Source organism: Cavia porcellus, unplaced genomic scaffold (genome assembly GCF_034190915.1).
Source record: "Cavia porcellus strain 051 isolate PalLab524CR breed Dunkin Hartley unplaced genomic scaffold, mCavPor4.1 scaffold_6, whole genome shotgun sequence".
NCBI lineage: Eukaryota > Metazoa > Chordata > Mammalia > Rodentia > Caviidae > Cavia > Cavia porcellus.
This window is the reverse complement of record NW_026947489.1, coordinates 73,873,205-73,886,117: the sequence shown is the minus strand read 5'-3', so window position 1 is coordinate 73,886,117 and position 12,913 is coordinate 73,873,205.

Sequence of the window (12,913 nt, the reverse complement as noted above, 5' to 3'; positions counted from 1 at the left end):
TCGTTCCCGGCCGGCAGGAAGGACACACGACAAAGTCTGGCAGTGGACAACCTTTTCTTTTATTTTCTCTCCGTACAGCCTGCCCTGGGATCGCTCCCAGCCGAAGCCTCCTCTGGTCCGCTCCCCGCGGCTCCTTCCGTGCTTCGCTCCGAAGCCTCTACCGGTCCGCTCTCCGCGGCTCCTTCCGGGCTTCTACTTCCCCCCAGGGGTGGCACCAGTATATATACGGATACAGTGTCCAATCATGTTAAAGTAAGCAAGGCAAGCTGATTGGCTTAACATATTATTGAGCGGGTTGTTTACGCGGTAAGCAGGAAACTAACGTGCTCGATGGGAGGGGTAATCTAACTCAGGCTTTACTCTTTACCACAGGCCGCATGATCGCTATATGCGGCGGCTCGGCAATGTGGTGGCTCCCAACACGTCTCCAACCTGGTACCTTTTATTTTTATTAACATGTGAAACCGTTTCGCAGAGATCTTTCTCATCTCTGCGCAATGCATTCACAGTGCTCCGCTGCGAGGATAGCTCAGAGTTTATTCAGCCAGTCTTTTCCCAAGGGCAGCTAGGTGATTTCCACGATTTCACTATGGCAAGTAGTGCTGGTTAACAGCTTTGCACACGTGTGATTTTGCATTTGTGGTGTGTTTCTTCAGGGTCACCTCCCAGAAATGACACTGCCAGGTTAAAGGGTATATATAATTTTGTTAGATATTGTCCGGTTTCTCTCGTAGGAGGTATACTGTTTTTCGATCCAGCAAGAAAGTCTGCTTTATCCTATGGTGAAGTTGTCAGACTTTTGAGTGTTTGCTGCCTGCTAGGTGACAATGGTCTCAGAGTAATTTCAGTGTGTGCTTCTCTTGTGAGTGTGTGTGGGGGGGCACACACTCACGTTCATGGTCCACTCCTATGTCTTTCTATGAAGCCTTTTGTCTTTTGTCCATTTTTCTGTCTTCTCTTGATTTCCGCGAGCCCTTTACATACCAGAAGGTTTCTGTGGCCCGCTCCGTCCACACTGGCCGTTCCTTACCCAGCCTGGGTTAGAATCACTCACCCTTAGCTCCGGCCTGTAGGTTTGCAGTCCTGGCCCTCCAACGTGGCTCTGGAACTAAAATGAAAGATGGTCTTAAAATGCAAGCCTGGTCCTGGCACTGACTCCACCGAACCCATTTCCATTGTCCTAGGGAAAGCGATTTCGTGGTGCACGATGGCCACCTAACTGGACAGGTTTCTCCAGCCCCAGCTCTCACCTGTTTCCTCTCTTCCTTTCACTTGCACCCTCCTACCTGCTATTCCGAATTCACACTAACCGTCCTCTCCTCAGGGCGTCTTCGGGGGTACCCCTGCACCCTCTGTTTCCAGGGCACTGTACTCACTGGCCCGCTGCCTGGTCTGGCAGGTGCTCCAGGTCCTGTTCTGAACGGAGGGCTGGTGCTGTTGTCATTGGATTACAAGAAGCCCACTAAAGGCACGAAGAAATAGCTACCCAGTCCTACATTCCGAGGTGCCTACTGTTCAGTGCCTACTTCCAGCTATGCACACCTGTGACCCCAGCGCTCCGGAAGGCTGAGACAGGAGGATCTCGAAGGTGCTGCCGAGTTTGTTTCCAGTTTGATCTTTTTATTCAGTATCACTTCACTTTCACTGGGGTGAGGTTGCATACTCCTGCAGTCTCAGCACTGTTGGGGCTGACGCAGAGGACTGAGTTTGAGGCCAACTTAGGCTACATAGTGAAACCCTGTCTCATAAAACCAAAAGACTGCTTCACCACCAGCCCCAAAGAATTTTCAGAACCAGTCAGTGGGAGGACGCTGCTGGGGCTGGCGGTCGTGCTCCAGGTGGCATTTCTGTATTTAGCAGATGTGCATACGTGGATGAGGGCAGCAAGCTGTCCGTCAGGCTCAGCCAGAACTCTGAGCCATTAAAAGGTTTAGACTCCAGCCCCAAAGGGCAGCCTCACTTCAGGGACCACAAATACGAATTAGCATCACAGGGAGAGCACCAGTCTCCTCCCTCCAGTCATTATGATGAAACTGGAATCAAAGGAAGAAAGGAAACCACATTCAGGTTAGAGTGCCGAGGCCTGGGAGAAGGCAGGCCAGAGGCCGCACAGGAAGCCGCTGCGGGTCATCAGAAAGCAAGGCCCACTCGAGGGGGCGGAACACAGCTCCCCCTGCACTGGTTTTGGGAGCCAAGGAATGTTCTCCTGATGAGCATTCCTTTCTGATGAACAAATGCGACCCCAGCAGAGTAAACAGGTGGCCCCAGAGTGGCCCAGCAAAGTGGATGGGATTAGCTGAGTTGCAGAGCAGGAGACGGATGTGGTGGTTTGTGGAGTCCACTTTGTTGTTCTGGGTGCAGCGAAGGACCTTGCTCAGGTCCCTTCTCGCTACCATCAGGTCTCCGATAGTACTTGCTCAGAGGATGCGTGTGGAGGATCCTGAGGACCTGGCTGCCACAGGGCTGTTATGTCTACTGTGGAAATTGTCCCACCATCACGACAATGGTTTCATTGTACATCGGCAAATTTGGGGACTGCATTTGCCAGTCGCTGAAATCACTTTAAATGGGCTTTGATGTAACCAGAGCAGGGTTTTGTGCACAGAAAACCATGAGCTCAAAGGTTAGAGGCTCTGCAGGCTGCGGGAGGCTTGTCCTGCTCCCGCCCTGTGGCGTCTCCTCCTGCTCTCCCAGGCCTGCCCTTTAGGGTCTGGTTCTCAGGTTCTAGACTGGCGTCACTCTTAAAGCAGGAGACACTGAGGTTCTGTCCAGACCTTGTTCCCGTGCCCCTGCCCCTGGCTGCAGCTTTCCGGCTAGCAGAGGGGCATCTGCCTGCTTCTTACTGTTACTTTATCCAGCAGGCTTACGCGACTGGTGGAGGGTGACTAAGGGAAAGAGAGTATTTTCAGCTAGGGGCCATCACAGTTGCTGTATCAAGTATCTTTTTGGTGCAGCGGATTTCATGACAGGTGTGTTTTTATTCAGGAAAAATAATGCCCTTAATTTAGAAGGATACACTTTTCTTCCAGGAACCCAACCCTCCCGGCCTCGGCCTCCATCTCACGCCAACTGTATCATCTTCAATGACAGCAACCACCACTTTTATCATGGAGGGACCATAAAACTGTAGCCAGGAGGCCTGGCTTCTCATCTCTCCTCTGCATTTTAATGACTATGTGAACTCCCCAAACCTCACTTCCTTTGCAGTGGGTAGCCTGCCAGCTTCCAAGGACCTGGGAGAGGCTTAGCAAGGTGCACGGGGACCAGAAAAGCTGCATAGGTCCTTGGGAGTTGATCGAAAGAGGCATGGTGTCCTGTCATTTTCATTGTTTTGTTGGGTTGAGTTTTATTCTCTTTTGCTGACTATGTCAAATCTGATGGCATGAGCAGCTATTTCAAAGACAGCAAGATATTACAGTAGCCATTTTGGAGCCACTGTTGTCTTGTTTTGAAGTCCTTTATTGCATTCATTGTTTCTACTCTATTCGGTGCTGTTTGATTTTTACTATGTCCGAAGGTATCTGCAGCTATTTTGAAGACAACAAAAGGCATTATGGTAATTATTGTTGATTTTGTAAGGTTTTGAAGTCCTGTATCACTTATACTGGTTTATTTTATTGGCTTTATTTTATTTTTCTTGGTTTTATCCTCTTTAAAATAAAGACAAAAAACAAATGAACAAAACCCAATAGTTCCCTTCCCTTTTCTTCATATTCCTTCCATCTTGCTCCTACAAGGAACCACCCTTATCTTTTTTGGGGTAGTGTTTTCCTTTGTATTTATCTTGTTTTTCTTTTCTTTTCCTTCTTCTTCTTCTTCTTCTTCTTCTTCTTCTTCTTCTTCTTCTTCTTCTCCTTCTTCTTCACTTTTTGGTGTTTTTTGTTTGTTGAGACAAGGTAAAGCTATGTAGTTCAGGCAGGTCTTACACTGTGTAGCCCATGCTGGCCTTGAAATTGTGGATCCTCCTGCTTCAGCCTCCCAAGTGCTAGGATTATAGGTACGCACCACCATGCTTAGGCATGAGCAGCTATTTAAAAGATAGAAAGACATATTATTAAACCCATTTTGGGTTTACTCTTTTCTTGTTTTGACAAGTTTATCTTGTATTTCTAACTGACAATGTTTTGTTCCGTCTTGATTTTTCCTTTGCACACGCCCATTGGCTTCCTGCCACAGGGGATGAAAACATGGCTTTCCATGCGGTGACCCCACCACTTCCTTCTGCTCAGTCCCCCACAGTGTGGTCCTATCACAGTCCTGGTTACATAGATAGCGAGTGTTTACTTTGTCAGGACTATGCAAACAGTGCTCAGCTCATAATGTCCCCCATCTGGACGCTTATCTTTCCCCCCAAACCTGCTGTTGGAGGGTTTTAAAACACAGTCACAGATTCCTTGCCTCTCCTCCCATCGGGAGGGAGGGATCTGGTTCCCTCTCCCTTTCAACATGGGGACACCACTGAATGAGTCATAAAAGTGGACTCAGCTTTCCTCCCTTTATGGATTCCTGTGCCTCCACGAGGGAAAGCTGGGGCTATTCTGAAGTTGCCAGGCTGAAAATATTACTTGAGAGACAGAGAGAAGCCCGGAAAGCCTGAGCTGCTGTACCCCCAACTCTGAATCTTCTGGCAGGGGCACCAGACGTGGGTGAGGAGGGCTTTGAGGTGACTCTGCTCCCAGCCACCAAGCCCGAACTGCCTAGCTGAGCCCAGTCAGCTGCTGGGACCCCAAGAGCTGACAGCCGTGACTGGTTCTTGCTGTGTGATGCCACTCTGTGCAGACTGGCTCAGCAACATCCGCCTAGCTGTGCTCTCCATACCTCACGCCACTCAACTCCGCCCTCTTCGCTCAGACCACTTTTGATTCTTCTCTTTCTTTCACACCTCACATCAGATGTCTAGAAATATTTCGGCTCTGCTTTCGAAGGCTCTCTGGAAGCTGATTGCTTTTTACCACCTGCGGTGCTAGCACCCTGGGCCACCAATGCGACCTCCAAACTGCCATAGTGTCTTATCTCCCCCATTCCCTCCCGCACTTTATCCTCGGCCCACTGGGGAGAAGGGTCTGATAACAGGTGAATTAGATCACATAGCGCCTCTGCTTAGACCCAGTAGGGCTCCTGTTTCACTCAGAAAAAGCCCGGTCTCCCTGTGGTTCAGAACCTCCATGTCTGGGCCTCCTTTGTTCTCTGACCTCACTGCCTCCCCTTTTCCCTTCCTAGCTCCTTCTTTCCTCTCCTCGTGGGGCCCTGAGTGCGCTGGGCTCACTTCTCCACTGGCTTCCTTTGCATGAGTCACTCTCATGTCCTGGACTTAATCTTTGTTCTTTTGCTTTACATTTGCTTAGTCATCTTTATTCAAAGGCTCCTCCCGCTCCAGCGCTTCAGTGTTGCACACACAGCTTTCTCCGTCCTCAATCAATCACTGTCTCTGACAGGATCCTTGGGTGGCTCCTTCCTGGTGCCTGCCACCATTTTGCTCTGCACTGTACGCTCTGTCTGCTGTCCCTCTTCAAGTCTGTGCCATCGCTCTCCTGTGTTGGACCACGTGGGTCCAAGTCCCACATCAACTTTATCATTTACGACCTCTTTTTGTTGGAACGCATCCTGCAGTAACTAAGCAGCTAAATTTTACGTGAGGGTTTTCCACCTTCATGTGATGTTGATCACCTGGTTAAAAATATTCTAGGCTGAAAATCATTTTTACGGTTAGTTAGAAGGTATCCTTTTCTAACTTTCAGCATGGTTATTATTATTATTATTTTTTTTTTATTGGTACAGGGATCGAACTCACGACTGCCTGCTTGCAAGTCAGGTGCTTATGCCACTGAGCTCAATCCCCAGCCCCTCAGCATGGTTATTGAGAAGTACAGTGTAATATGAAACCTAATCTTTTGTTTCTCTTTTTCCCTCTGGAAGTTTAAAATTTTTTGTTATTTTGGGTATTCTGAAGTTTGCAACATCTTTTGGTGTAGGTCTTTTTTTGGTGTTTGTTTGTTTTTGTTAGAGACAGGGTCTTACTATGTAATTTAGGCTGGCCTCGAACTTACAACGAGGCTCCTGTCTCAGGTGCCCTGGTGCTCTGGGTACAGGCGTGCGCCACCACACCGGCCTTGGACAGGGTCGTTAGGTGTATCTGCTTAGAGGCCTACTTAATGAGGCTTCTCAACCTGGGCACTCACATTCTTCAGGTCTGAGAATGGCATTCTTTTTGTTACAGTTTCCTTTCATTTTTATTTTTCCCTTTTCCCTCCCTATGGAACTCCCATTAGTTGGCATTTGGACTTCAGAACTAGCCTTCATTATTGTATTTCATCAATTATTATTAAAAGTTGAAGGACGTAATCTGAACATCTTAAATCTCAAATGCTTCCAAGCCTGAAACTTTCTGAGCACTGGAATGATACCACAAAAAATTTCTAACTTTGGAGAGTTTCAGATTTCATATTTTGCTGGGGATTTAGCTCAGCAGTATAAGCGCCTGCCTGGCAAGCACAAGGTCGTGAGTTCAATCCCTGATACAGAAAAAAAAAAAAAAAAAAAAAAAAAAAATAAGAAGACACAGACTTCATATTTTGAGATTAGGGGTGTTCTACCAGTAAAGTCTATGCAAATATTTCAAAATCTAAAAGACTCTGAAATAGTTCTGATTCAAGGCATTTGGAATAAGGCATTCGGAATAAGGTGTACCCAGCCTGTATCTTAACTTCCTATTAGAACGTCACTGAGCAGTGAGGGGGGGTTTATTCTGGCCACGGTTTCCAAGGTCTTGGTCCAGGGTCACCAGGCTCTTCATGTTAGGCCTATGGCAGCACAGGATATCACAGTGCGAGCGTGTGGCAGAGGAGGAGTATTTACCTCCTGGCATCTGGGTGACAAAAAGGGGGACTAGAAGGGGGACAGTTGTAGTAACCCTTAAGGAGCAAGTCCCCAGGGACCTGACCTCTTCCGCTAGGTCCTGATTCTCAAGAGCATCACAGGCTGGGGACAAAGCCTTGTCAGCCTGTGGGTCTCCAGGAGACATTTCAGATCTAAACCATATCAGGTAGCAAACTAGCTTTGCAATTGGGGCAGGATCCCAAAATGTTAGGGTTTAGAGATCTTTTCTTTGGAGTCGGTTAGTTATTCAAAGGGCCATCTCAGATTTCTGTGGCGAGGAGATGGGAAGGGCCTTGCTGGGTGGGTGAAGAGTGCCCCGGGGGAAGCCCCTGGACTGGGATGCCACTCACTTTCAAAAGTGGAGGAGAACACGGGTACAGCCACCGCCACCAATCCTGTGGTCCCTGCTTTGGGCTGCCTGTCTCATCCCCAGCTGGTCAACCTCCGAGTCTCAGAGCCCAGAGCTTTGCGAGGCTGTCCCCTGTGGAGTCCCTGCCTGCAGGGAATTCAGGGAGCAAATGTTCCCCAGCTCTACCAGCTCAGTTCTCACTTCCTTCCATCTTCCAAACTTGTACCACTCAGCCATGTTCGTCTCTTCTTGGAGTTTATATGTTCATTATGCTTTAATTGCCACTTCTGTGGAGCTTTAGAAGAGAGAGATGAGCAATCTGCCCCAATTACTCAGGCATAGATGCATTTTAAACACAGAATCAGCTGTCCACTCAAAGATGGGGGAAGTGGTTAAGAAAACCAGTTTGTGTACATGGTGTTATCCCTTCATGGACCCCACAGGCCTTACCTGAAGAGGCCAGCCTGTGAGACTCCAGAGGGGGACAGAGCTCCCATCTCAGAGCAAGTGAAATGCTTAGTGTGGCCCTAGCCTTTGAGTTTTCAAGTGGAAGTGATCGTAATTATTCTTACAGTCTTGGGGTGAACCTGACCAAGGGCTCTGGGAATTTGTGTGAACTCTTCTACCCCATGCCCTGCAGGCAGAAGCGGTCTCTGGAGCTGTCTCCAGGGACAGCGAACAGTCTGTGGTTCTCAGGGTTTTGTGACTTTTGAGGCAGCAGTGAGAAAATCCTTCTGGGTTGCTCTTGCACTGTGTGTAATTGGCATAGCGGGGGCAGCCCAGCTCAGCCTAGAACCGTCTTGTTTCTAGGCATGAACTTGTCTCTTTGTAAGTGCAATCACATCTCTTTCTCCTTGCCTTCTAAAGTTTTCTTCTACTCGTTCCTGCTTAAATATATCTTTGACAGCAACAAAGTGAGTTTTAGTTTGTAGCAGAGAGAGGTGTGTTCTACTGTTGACTGTGTCACTAATTGCCTAGAAATAGCTCAGGCTGGCTTCTGCCTGTCCAGGCTGAATCTCAGGTCCACCACCAGGGCTGTGTCCCATGGACAAACAGTCCTCTGGAGCCTCCGTTTCCTCATCTGGTACACGAAGATGGTAATAATAGCACCTAACTCACAGAGCTGCTGTGAGGATTGGACAGATAATCCGTGTGAAGCAACCAGCCCTGTACTCACAGTTAAAAAAAAAAAAAAAAAAGGCAATGATCACTGTTATTACCTTTCCCAATTTAACTCTCCCACGAACTTTGTAGCTCCAGGCACAACTGGACATGGGAGGAAGCTTTGCAAAGGCTGAGGCAGAGGAAATACGATCTCTTTGATTTGTTTGTAGCCTCTACTATACCACATAGCAACGGAGCAACATAGCAACTAAATGAGGGCAAGTCTGCTTCGTTCTCAACCTGCTTTAAAAAAAAACATGTCATTTAGACTTAAAAAACCTCCAAAACTTCTTGGTAGTTTTCATGTCGTATGGAGAATCCTGCTAGAGTAAACACTGATTTTCGTTTTCACTCTAAGCCCTTCTCATCACAAATTTAAAAACATTCCCTTCTTCTCAGCTAAACCTATTCCCGGACAGAGGGACTACAGTGCCCTCTAGTGGACATCGGAGTTTCCTCGCACTAAGGTCCTGGCCTAGATTTTAGACTTCACAGCAGTGGGTTCATCTGAAGGTATGGTTTATCCATGTGTATCAGGAAACCATTATGAACTGTGATTTCATTTTCAGCCATTTGAACTATGAGCTTTGGGTCTAAGAAGCTCTCTTTCCAAAGAGTTGTTCTGCCTGGTGGTCATGTTAACTCCACTCCTTTAGTTTTCTGGAAATCAGTGCACTGCAATTCTGCACAAGGGTTGTGGATGGAATTTCCGGAAACTGCAGGAAACTACCCCTTTGCGCCAGCCCTGACGAGCTTCTCCCCGGATAGACTGGCCGATGATACCAAGAGGACCAGCATATGCCACCCCAAAATGTGCCAGCTTGGCAGAGGGATCATTTTGAGCCATGAGCAATGAAAAAACAACAGGGATAGAAAAATTTCTCTGCTTTGCCCTGTCTGGTTAGTAGGAGAAGCCCCTTCGTCTTCTGTTAGTCTTCCTAAGGCACTTTCCCACACACTTCCTGACCAAGAAGCCCTGGACCCCTTTCCTTTGTCTGTAGGAGATAAGATGCCCCTCTCTACAGTCTCGGGCGTACCTGATCATGAACTGGGCTGAGTGAGGGCCCATAGCCCTTGCTGGGCTCTGCAGTAGCATCTTGCAGTTAATCTGGCTTCTACTGTGGCCATCAGATCTGCAGGCTCAGCTGCTGTGCTGACAAATGCCAAGAACAACCTGACCACACAAGGAGCCCGGTGTACACTTGCCCTGCCGCGTCTTGACTTTCAGGCAGCTCTTTGCACCTGTGCAATGTGAATCCTCAAGGGTGAAATCCAAGCTGGTTTGTTCTCAGAGCTACCACGGCCATAGTGATGGTGAGCAGTGAGGGATTGCATTTCTTCTCCTGAAACACAAGGGCTCCATTCAGTGAACTCTTCCCCAGTACAGACAGATATGATTGAATCAGATCAGCAGAGGAAACCAGCCCAAGTGCAGGGCAGTTTTACATTGCTGTTCTCTTTCCTGTCGAAAAGTGAAACCTCAGGGAAGGCGTGGGGAGGGCAGGACCAGCACTGCTGCAGTTGCCGCCCGCCTGGTGTCTCAGCTCTGACTCAGCAGGCTTGCAGTTGGGTTTGGGGAGCTGTCCTGTAGCCAGGACCTCTTAGGGGCTTCCGATGCAGACTGTCGGGGTGCTGCTGCTGTATTCTGAGGATGCTGGATTGTGTCTGCCAAGATTCTATAGCAGACACTATTAAAACTATCAGAACTCACTAGACTGTGCCAAATACTACAAGGCAAATAAATTTACACTTACGTTTTCTCCGGTTGGACTCAGTCAGAGTTTGGCTCACATACATGCTGCTAGAGAGGAATTTACAAACAATACGCATATGTTTAGCATCCTGAGCTCTACTTTTAAGTAGAACATTAAGAAACAGCTATGATTTATGAAATTAGTCTGTAACTAACATTTCAGGTGACTAGAAATAGTCAACACATAGCTTTTAAAATACCATTCACAACACAAGGGTCAGACCATTGTTGAAACTTCTGCAGAAGTCCTGGCTTGAACCGGTACCCGTTACCACCTTCCTCTCCTGGAAACCAGACCTTGACTGCTTGATAATTGCATCCTCAAGAACAAAGACAACTTTATACTCAGCTGTATCCTGGACTTCTTCATAAACTCTGTTAATACAATTTTACATGGGGGGGGGAACGCCCTTCAAAGGAAGAAAAAGACTTCAAAATTGAATTTTCATGGATGATCTGATACTTTATTAGAAAACACATCCCAGTTTAACTATATATTTTTAATTTGGGGACTCAATTTAAAAAAGATTTCTCAGTGTCTATTTTATGTGATTAAACTCGTTTCCTGATCAGCATAAGTCATCTTTAAAGCAGTTTGCAGTGAATTGTGTCCTACATATTTCCCTAGGAAGAGTCACTAATTTTGAAAAAAATCAGCTTATTTCACTTATGCAATTTCACTACGACAGTCTGAAAGAAAGAAAATGATAATTATTCTTCAATTAGTGTCATCATGGGTGTCCTGTCGATAAAGTCAAGCGTTGGTTGGACTGCTGAGGGACCTGGATAGCCAAGGGCCACTGCCTACATTTCCAACTTAGGGAAGAAGTTTAGAAAGAATAAAAAGTTGGGAAATATGAAAATTTTGGAAAGCAAGTTTTTCTGCCTTTATGTTTTCCATTATATAATTACAGTCACCTGGCTATCGGACTCCGTAAAGGCAGAGGAAATAATGCCTGCTTCTCATTTTGCCTTTTGAGTGTCAGAGATGGTTGTAGGGGAGTTCAAGTGTACCAACAGGAGTGTTTCTCAGTCTGGACAGGCCACAGCATGCTGTGCCTCATGGTGCAAAGACCCTGAAACAGCAGAGCTTCTAACAAGTTAGAACTTGTTAGAAATGCAGACTGCTGGACCACCCTTCACTGAATCAGAGACTGCGGAGGTGGGCCCAGCAACCCGTGTTTACCAAGTCCCGTCTTAGTGTACCTGATTCAGGCTCAAGTTTGAGACACGCAGCTCTAAGAAAAAAATCCATGTGGCTCAGAATACTGGGTCGGATTCTGTAGTAACTTTCATAACTGATATGACTGACACTGAGAAGTTACTTGTTTCTCTTAGAAGAAACTCCTTTCTGCTCTAAGAGAAAAGAAAAGAAAAGAAAAGAAAAAAAGAAATCTAAATAAGCAATCAGGCAGGGTAGCACATGCCTGTAATCTTGCGCTTTGAAGGCTGAGGCAGGAGAATCTTAAATCTGAGCCAGCCTGGGCAACTTAGTGAGATCCTGTTTCAAAACGAAAAAAACTTTTTTTAAAGGCTAGAGTTGTAGCCCATTATGGAGGCCCTGGGTTTAATCCCTAGTACCAAATTATAAAGTAAAATAGAAAGCAAGTCTTAGAAATCGTACAGTTTAAACCTGTCAATTTGCAGAGGAACAGAGAGAGATGAAGTGGTGAAGGGCCATGCCCATGGTCACAGCAGCGGGGTGATTCAGACCCGGGACCACATTTCAGGTCTCCTTGGGTTCAAGTTAGGGGTCAAACAGTTGGTTGACCAGGTCAGTTGGTGGAAGGTCCTGGGAATGGCTAGTGAGCATCTCGGAATGACGTGACTCCACTGAGTGTCTGAATTCTTCTTTTCCATTGAAATCCTGCCCAGAACCTTAACATATAAAGGAAATGTAGATGATGTAAGCATGTTGTATACAAACTCAAGTTTGTAACACATAAGGACAATGAAGCTATTTAACCATTATAAACTTTAAACTCGGAATTACTGATATTAGTAATTTTTATTAGTTCTGTCTTTGGTTTAGTTGTAAGTGCTTTCAATGTATTAATTCATAAACATTCACTGCTATTCTATAAATACCATTATTATTCCTACTTTACCTATAACCATATGCTGCTTAATGGTGGGGAGACATTCTAGAAAGTTTGTTAGTTGATTTTGCTGTTGTGACCATCCTAGATTACACTCCACAAACCATGATGGTGCGGCCTAGTACACACCTAAACTATGCGAGTGTCTATACCTATGTACGTATATATCTATGTACACATCTATTATACATATGTATAGTTATCTATGTGCACATCTATATATGTGTCCTATTGCTCCCAGGGCTACATGGGACAAAACAACGTAAGATTATAGCAGACACAAGAGAACCAACATAATCAGGAGACTTGTGAACACGACTGCGGGCGACTGCTGCCAGCAAACACGGCGCGCAGCCTCACAGCGAGCTCCGGTAGACAGGTGCGGGAAGTCGGCAGCGGAGAGCACAGCAGTGACTGCACACACCCCTCACGCAGGCTCTTGTGCTTTCCACGCATACAGCTCTTCCTCATACACCTGAGTAGCTTATACTCTTTCTCTCTCTTTTTGGGAAGGGGGAGACAAGGTCTCACTATGTGCTTCAGGCTGGCCTTGAAATCGCTATGTACGCCAGGCTGGCCTCAAACTTGTGATCCTCCTGCCCCAACCTTCTGAGTGCTGGAAGTACAGCTGGGCACCACGGCTCCGCTGATTTTTTATTTTCTAATTTTTTT